Source organism: Mustela lutreola, chromosome 1 (genome assembly GCF_030435805.1).
Source record: "Mustela lutreola isolate mMusLut2 chromosome 1, mMusLut2.pri, whole genome shotgun sequence".
NCBI classification, from domain to species: Eukaryota; Metazoa; Chordata; class Mammalia; order Carnivora; family Mustelidae; genus Mustela; species Mustela lutreola.
In genome coordinates, this window is record NC_081290.1 from 42124970 (window position 1) to 42134370 (window position 9401).

Sequence of the window (9401 nt, forward strand, 5' to 3'; positions counted from 1 at the left end):
CTGTACAGTACTGACTCCACCTGCTCCCAGGTTCAGGAGGTCCCCTAGAGGAGGCAGCCTTCGATGAAGCTGATACACAGCAGCTTGTAGGTGCATTTTCACATCTCTTTTCATCTTCCTTCTCCTTTCTGGTTTTGGGTAGCAGCACCCTACAGCTCCACTACTTCAGAGCTGAACCTCTGCTCCTGCTAGATCAAGTCTGTTGTGAGGTGGAAGGAAGCCCCAGGGCAGGAGGAACTGGGTGGTCTGGAGCCAAGGGCTGAATAGCCAGGACTGTAGGTTCAGTTTGGTTGCCTCTGGCTCCCCTCCCAGCCCCTGCTCCCTGTCCCTCTCCAGGTTCTGGCTCTGGGCCAGGGTGACTTGCCTCAGACAGTATAACTCTGAGGTTCCCTATTAATTGGGAAGCACTGCCTTTTGGAAACCAATGGCCTCAAAAAACTCACGGGTCTCTTCCAGGCAGTTAACACATTCCTGGAACACCTTGCTCTGTAGTTCGGTCTTTTGGTACCTCTCCTCCTTGAGATGAAGATAGACATTGTCCAGGTACTTAGCAATAATGCCCACACCCAGCTTCACCCTGTCCCATGTTCGCCCTGTTAAATGTGTAGACCGTCATGTTGGAGGCAGCCATTGGGTTGGTGGAAAAGTGTGAAAGAATGGCCTCTTTGCCCTGGGCACCCTGCTGGTCCTTCCTTGGTTTGCCTCTGTGAGTGTGCAGGTGAAGTTGACTCCAGGTACCACCAGGTGGGTAGAAACTTACTTTTTGGACTCAGACACCAGGGACTTCTGGACTGCCACTGATAGATGCTTCGGCTTTCAGTTCCATCCCCATTGGGTTCTGAATGGAGTCCTGCCATGTGTGGGACCTCAAGCTCTGGCCTGCTTCTGCTAAGGTTGGCCAGGACAATTTCCACCTGAGCCTTATTGATAGGTCCCTGACAGATGATCAAATGAGAAATATGTACTAATAATAAATTCATTGTAACATTTGTAACTGTGAAAACCTGGAAACTAAAAATTCAGCAAAAATAGAATGATTAACCATAGATTACATATGTCTTATTGCATAAAATGTCAAACATATAATACCACTGATCATGAGACATACCATTATTTACACCACACCAATGGGAAAAGAAACCTGAGGGAATTACAATTATATAACAGTATTTATTATAGGCCATATGTAAACATGATAAAACTACATCATAGAAACAAATATAGTTTACCAGGGAGTGGTGGTTTAAAACAATGAAATGTTTCATCACATATACAGTAATCCTTTTTTTTTTTTTTTTTTTTTTTTTGTCAGAGAGAAAGAGAGAGCAAGCGAGCAAGAATGCAGGAGCAGGGGATGGGGCAGAGGCAGAGGGAGAAGCGGCTCCCCACAGAGCAGGGATCCTGTGGTGGGCTTGAGCCCAGGACCTTGGGATCATGACCTGAGGCAAAGGCACACACTTAACCAACTGAGCCACCTAGGCATCCCTATATTGCAAGAGTTCTAAAATAGTTGAGAGTGTGTGTTTGTGCATATCTGTATACACATACACATAACAGGTGGTGTGCTGGTAAAAGTTTCAGAACTGGCTTTTCCCCTACAGTGAATCTCCCCCAAGCCCATATTTATAGTATTTACCAATTTCATAGGGTAAATATCCCCACTATGGCTCATATGACGCCACTAACATGATGAGACCTAATGTGGATTTGAGAAAAATTGCTTTTGTAAGCCAATATGAGCCAGCTCCACATACTATATACCTATAGATAAAGTGTGTGGCCTTTCTTTCTAATTTTCTATGCATCTATGTATTTGTCTATCTTTCTACATGCATTAGTGTGCATATATATAAATGTAAGTGTGTCTATATATGCATGTGTATATTTTTAAAAAGGATTATGTAGTTATGGCAGCTTGGTATACATTTGGAATTGTTTTCTTCAGATATCTCTGTTTAATAAACACAATGCACTAGCCAATGTCTCCTTTTCATCCATGAAATATATTGACCAAAGTGCCCAAGGCAGACTGAAAATTAGCGATTAGTAGGTTACTCTCAATTATGGTCATGAACTTCTCCCACCAAAAGAATTGTGTGCTTAACAGCGTTCTGTTATATTGTTCCCAGGTCTATTTAGTCTGGTGGCACATTTTCTTACAAATGCTTCATTTATTTAATAATCACAAACACCTATAAAATGTAAATGAAAAAGAAAGAGCATTGTTATTTCTGTGAAAACAAATTAAGTCATTTCATATAACTTAATAATGTCAAATTAAAAAAAAACACAATGTCATTTGGAGAAGAGGACAAGAAAATTATAAAATATTGGGCAATGTATATTTTAAACATCTAGGAATATTCTGTATTCAAATTATTTTTAAGTGTTATTAAGTACATCCTTTAAATCAAAATTTGAAGTCAAATAAAGTATGCTTTATATAAGAAAGTAATAATATTAAGAGCATAGTAATAATCTGGAAAAAAATACCCTGGCTTTGCCCGGCTGAATTCGGTTTCCCAGAATTCTCCTTCCCATATGTTTTTGGTTAAGGTAGGCCACAAGAAATATATATTTTTTAAATATTTTATTTATTTATTCCTCAGAGAGAGAGAGAGAGAGAGAGCGAGCACATGCAGTCAGAATGGCAGGAAGAGACAGAGAGAGAAGCAGGCTCCCTGCCGAGGAAGGAGCCCAATGTGGGACTCGCTCCCAGGAGGCTAGGATCATGACCTGAGCTGAAAGCAGCCGCTTAACCAACTGAGCCACCCAGGCGTCCCCACAAGGAAGATTTCTGAGCTAGGTTTAAAGGGTTGTCAGAAAGCAGCAGCCATCTTGCTTTTTTATGCTGCGAAGATCTGGTCAGTCACCAGGCACTTTTGCAGCTGACTCACACTGTCAGTCATTTGATGACTTACCTTGTAGGCATGGACTTCAGCCTGTGACTGACTGTTCGACCTTCTCCAATCATTCAGACTGATTCCGGGGTCAAGTGTGTGTTTAGCTCTGAGAAGGGTATGTTAGCTTCTCTTGTAGAACATCCACATCAAGTTAGCAAGAATTGACACGGGGTGCAGTCCTTACGTGTTCCTACATTTGCTTATGGAGTTCCAGTAGTTCTTGTTCTCCCCACTTCACATTCATCTTCCCTTTCCAACAGACTGTCCTGCAGAATACAAGCCCTGGCATCAGACATGAAGGGTGACACATACACTGTTTCAAAATTTAATGTGTAGCTTAATCCTGCTGTGAGTTCAACTCAATTCATTTGCCTGTGATTCTTACTACAGCTATTATTTTTTCTATTTAACTAAAAGCCACTGGTAATTATGGTGCCAGATAACAGCACTATATATACTATATATACTCAATAATGGTCAGGACAAATTGAGAAAAATCACCATTACAAAGGTGAAGTGTATACGAGGGAAAACTTTTTATAATATCAATTTGGCAGCCTACATTTTATCTTCAAAGGAAAAAAAAATCATACCCTATAATCTAACAAACACATTTATACCATTTAGCCTAAAAATAGTATTGCACCTAAAGATGTGTAAATTAGTATGCTTATATTACTTTCAAATTAAAATAATAGAAACATACATATTTCTGATAATAAAATAGAATTGTTAGGTAAATTAGGGTAAAGCTATTGGTGAAAACCTTATAAATTATTAAAAGAAGTATTTCAGCTACAGAAAAATAGCAGTGTAAGAAAGTATCAATAATATAATTTAAGATTTAAATATCACTGTCATAATTGATCATTTAAAGTGGGATATTAAATATGCAATAATAATTTATGTATGTATATTTGTGCATTTCTGGGTTTAAGGTTGTGAGTAAATGAAAGGTTAAAAGAAAATATTTCATAATGCCAAGAGAATTTCATTTCTGAATGCAGAAATAAATGATATTGTTGCATTTAAATTCTTCATTTTCCAAATTCTCTGTCTCTTTTGCTTTCATAATGATAAAACTTATTTATATTTCAAAAAGTATATATTATTGGGATTAGAAAGATACAACATAGAGAAACTTTTATCTTTTTATAATAAATATTATCTATGACATAAATTATTTTTTACTATTTCTCTTATGCTCAGATTATATTGTGAAATGTGGATATTTTAGTATCTAGGCAGCCTCATTAAACTGTTAATACTTATAACTATTGTTCTAAATATTGTTGCTTCTCTGTATAGTTACAGAGCAGATAAAATATTTCAGAACTCTAATCTACATATTTTCTAAACTTTGGGATTAGTCATCATCTATAGCACTTGGGTGCATCTTTATAATCTATAATCACTCTTGACATACCCATAAAATTTATGCCTCATATTATACTATATCATTGACGTGTACTTCCTTCTTTTTCTATATCATGCACTATATAATGGCTACATCACGCACCTCAAACTCTGGCACTCAAACTTCAGAATTACAGTCTCCAATCATACTATGTCTTTTTCTTGCACTCCAGATCCAAATAGATAAGGTATTAGAACCCACCATTTCTTTCAAATCTGCTGAAACCTTGGGGTTTTATGCATTTTCTTATTTGGAATAGGTCTCATAATTCATCACTCCAATATTTGGCAATATCCAGAATTATCTTGCCCCTATTCTTCTTCAGTCAAGTAATGCATCATTTTCTCTAAAGCTACACGTAAGCCATTTGTCCTAAAAGTTTCCATTCTATCCGTCATGTAGTATAAATATATTAACCCTAATTTATGTTTCACCTTTGGCACTTTGTGACTGTTTTTTGTATATTCTCTGGTTTGGTCATTCCCAATTCCCTCCAGATTGCTTTTATTTGAACTCAAATTTGTTATTTTAAACAGTAGTCCTCATATCTTATTTTCTCAAAAAAATAGAAATTATCAACAAAGTATATTCTTGAACTCTATCCCCAAATTAATAATTACATCTTCTTTATCTCAGGAAATAAATATCACTTCTTGTAACCAAGATTAATCCAAACATCCATACTGTTGCTTCTCCTACACATTTTCATCTATACAAATATGCTGTTCAATGTCCATCTCTCTCTCTACCAGTAACTTACTTATTATGCCAAAATTTAACCACTTAAAACAATACACATTATTATTTATTATTATTTCAGTTTTTGTGACTCAGAAATCCACTGTGACTTGTCTAGGTGCCTGTTGCTCAGATTCTCACAAAAGGTTACAGTACAACTTGAAGAAGGCCCTGGTTGTGTCAGGCCAGACTGAAGGAGGTTGAACTTCCCAGATCCTTTGCCTTCTGAGCACTTAGTCTGAGCACCTTTCTGACTATAGGTATTTGGGGGACCTAAATGACTCTTTTTCACTTCAATTTAGTAATGTTCCTGCATATATAAGAAGTGTTAAAAGGACTTTGTGGATCTTTCATATGTCTTTTTGGGTTCTTTCCATTAGAGAAAAGACACACCAACAAATCTCTTAGATTCAAGTCCATCTCTACCTTTGGCTCCTGTTGAGAAGGCTGAGGGCAACGCCTTACACATCATAGAGACTCTGTTGTTTGATTGAGAGGGCCTGGGTAACACACTCTTAATCTTTTTTAAGGGCCTTTTATGTGACTGAACAGAACTCTGAGGCACACTTTTGATCTTTCTGAGGTCTTAATAAAAGATTTCAGTCACAACTTCAGTATCAGCTTCATGCCATATTTTCCCGGTAGTACCCTGGATTTAATCTTTGCTGAAGCCTTTTCTTAATTTTAGCACTTGGATTTTTTTTTTCCCCCAAAACCATCAATCCTGGCATCTTTATTGAGTTCTGTTTTCAAATTATTTCTTTCCTTTCAAACTCTACTTTAAATAGCAAAAATAAACTAGCCAGCACCTTCAACACTGCTTTGAAATCTACGAAGGTTGCTCATGTAGACAACTAGTCATATGTTCAGCTTTTTGCATAACTGCAAAAGACAATGTTTATCAAATTTCTCCTACTGCGTAAAAATGATTGCCTGTCCTTCAGCTTTCAATAGTAGTTTCCCCACCCATCCACAGGCTCCTCAAAGTCCTACATTCTAGGAAGTGTGTTCATTGGACTTGTATGCCTTTATGATCACTCTCCTTAATACCACTATCTGGTTCCAATGAATCTTCTGCCTAAACGTGAGGGGAACATCCCAATTCTAGGTATCAAAATCTGTACTATCTGTATCTATTATAACTAATATCCTTTAATAATTATTGCTGGGAATTCCTGGGTGGCTCAGTTGGTTAAGTGACTGCCTTTGGCACAGGTCATGATCCTGGGGTCCTGGAATCAAGCCCTGCATTGGGCTCCCTGCTCAGCAAGGAGCCTGCTTCTCCCTCTCCCTGCTGCTCCCTTGCTTGTGCTCTTTCTTTCTCTCTCTGTTTCCCTGTCAAATAAATAAATAAAATATTTAAAAAATAATTTCTATTGCTGCAAAAAATTTCTCCCAATCTTACTGGCTTAAAAGGAAAAAAAAAAAAAATCATTGGTTACCTGATAGTTTCTATTGGCCAGGAATTTGGGTGTAGCCTGAATATTTCTGTCTCTGGTCTCTCCAGAGTCTGCAGTTAAGCTATTGGTTAGGGCTGCAGGCATCTCGAGGATTCTCTGTGCTACATTCTGCTTCCAAGCTCACTAATTTGATTAGCAATTTACAAAATGGCAGAGGGGTTGCCTAAAATGAAAACCAGAGCCTTTTTGTAATATAATCTCATAAACTGACATCTCATGACTTCAGCCAAATTTTATTCATTGAAGGTGATTCTTTTTTTTTATTTCCATTTCTTAAATATTTTATTTATTTATTCGACATAGAGATAGAGAGCACAAGTAGGCAGAGTGACAGGCAGAAGGAGAGGAAGAAGCAGGCTCTACACTGAGCAGGGTATCTGATGTTGGGCTCAATCCCAGGAGCCTATCATCATGACCCTAGCTGAAGGCAGCCACTTAATTGACAGAGTCACCTATTCTTCCCTAAAAGTCATTCAATAAAGCCAGCTCACATTCAACAGGAGCATTATACCAGGGTAGAAATCCTGGGGGACCATTTTACAGATTTCCTACTATACCTAATCACCATCTTATCTCTCTTTTAAGACACAAAGAAATTTCTTTATTGTCTTCCTCACCTGCAGATCACTCAATCTGTCGTGATGAGTTCTCTGACTTTACTATTTTACTCAACTACATTGTGGACCAATAACTCTCTGATTAAAATCAGTCATATCCAGGAGGTCTTTATTAGATTCTCTTTAAGTGAAAATATGATTCGTACTAAGTTTCTCTTTCCTTACCCTTGGAATGAATTATATGACATTATTGTAATCTCAATTTCCTTTTAGAGACTTTCTTCTTAACTTCTTACATTGTCCCTACATCTAATTTTCTTTGAATGTTAAAGTACCCAATCTATTGTAATACTATTGAGTCTATTAAAGTACAAATCTATTTCCTTTTTCTATATATTTTCTTCAGAAAATTTTAGTTCTTTCCATGACTATCTCTTCTGATGTTCCTCAAATTTATATTCCCTTTCTATGCTCTCTATTGATATTTACATTTATATCTCTGATTTCAGCCCCTATCTTGGGCTCCATCTCATGACTCTGGGATCATGACCTGACCTAAAATCAAGAGTCAGATGCTTAACTGACTGAGCCACCTTGGTGGCCCCAAATGTAACATGTTCTAAAGCATATATGTGAGTTTGGACTAACTAAGTAGTGTGTGAAATATGAATTTTGATGTGACAAGTCTTTAGGGAGTTTGAAACTCCAAGGTTATGCCAAAGCTATTGGTCCTTAGAACTCTTTCTGAGAGATAAATTTCTAAATTACACTTACTTCTTATCCTCAATAAGAATTTTCCTTTTGGAAGTACTTTATCATTTAGTAAAAGCATATATATATATATATACACACATATATGTAATATCTGGTGATTACACCAGAATTTTGGTTTGTTGTTTTGTTTTGTTTTGTTTTTTAATGTATTTTTTGAGAAAGAGAGTGAGTGAGAGAGAAAAAAAGAGAGAGCACAAGCCTGGGGAGAGGCAGGGGGAGAGGGAAAAGTAGTCTACCCACTGAGCAAGGAACCTGATGAAGGGTTCATTCCCAGGACCCTGGGATCATGACCTGAGCAGAAGACGGATGCTTAATTGACTGAGCCACCAAGTGCCCCAGGTTTAGTTTATTTTTCTTTTCTTTTATTTATTTACTCTAATGCCTTCTCTAACTTATCATAAAATTATGTACATCTAATTTCTATAAATTAATTGAATCTGGTTTCTGATCTCCATTCATAGCTATTAGTTCTGTAGTGCCTACACTAAAACTTAATCTGGATTTTTACAAAAAACTCCTAATCAATCTATCTGCTTTTCTCAAACACATCCTCCATCTTGCTGCAAGAATAATATAAGCTTCTTATGTGAATATCTTAGCCTTCAAGATGAATTTTAAAGTCAAGTTTTGAATATAACACATTTCATGATCTATACTTTGCCTACTTCCCCTGTTACTCTTTCCAGAAGTTTATTTGCCATAATCAGTCTCAATTTTCAGAATTTTTCTACCCAATGGTACACTTACCCGAGGTAAATCCTCTAAGAAATAATTATCAATTCTACAAGGTCAAGATCTCTGACAATTTTGGTTCTTTAATCACATTTTCACTTTTCTCATGCAAGCATAATAAATATATTTTCTATAAACACCTGAACAATCAAACATTAGGATAGATGCTTTATTTTTACTATTTAAAATAAAATAGTGAATCTTAAGTTTCTATTAATTATGGATGATATCTATCTATACATATATATTTTTTTCCTAATGCTTTTGCTTTGATTGTATCAAAGTGTCTTTATTTTTTTTTCTTTACTTTAGGGATATATTATGTTATGGTGTATAATTGTTTGGCCACCTGCTGCAACAGTGTCTCACATTATAAAGATATTTGGTCATTAGTCCATACAGTTATTTCACGCATGAGAATTATCATTTTTAATTTGGCAGCAGTGAACTAACACCCCAGCATGTGTTCAAAACTACCACCTCCAAAGAGCAATAAAGAGAGTTGACTAAGTTGATTAAGACAATAAAACTATCAGAACTGCTTCAGGGCTAACAAAAATGCTTACATCAACTCACACTGTTTATAATTGCTAGTATTTTTTTTCTATTTTTCTTAATGACAATAATACAAGCTACTAATTCAGGTTGTAAATTAAAATGTACATAAAATGATAATGTAGTTAATAAATTTAAGAAATCACCCATTGAAACTTTAATTATTAAGATATTTCAATGTAAAGTGCACCATGATAGGATGCTAAGCTAAATATATTCAAGTAACAGGCATTCAGTCTTAATATTCAGAATACCACAACTATTA

The 9401-nt window shown here is 36.2% G+C and overlaps 1 long non-coding RNA gene across 1 annotated transcript; it reads right to left on the bottom strand.

Moving 5' to 3' along the window:
• Window positions 1-1314: 1314 nt before the first annotated feature.
• Window positions 1315-3006, bottom strand: LOC131825062 (uncharacterized). The gene is made up of 2 exons (XR_009351111.1): window positions 2922-3006; window positions 1315-2192 (listed from the first exon to the last, which is right to left on the bottom strand). It is a non-coding gene; the product is annotated as an uncharacterized LOC131825062 (long non-coding RNA).
• Window positions 3007-9401: the final 6395 nt, after the last annotated feature.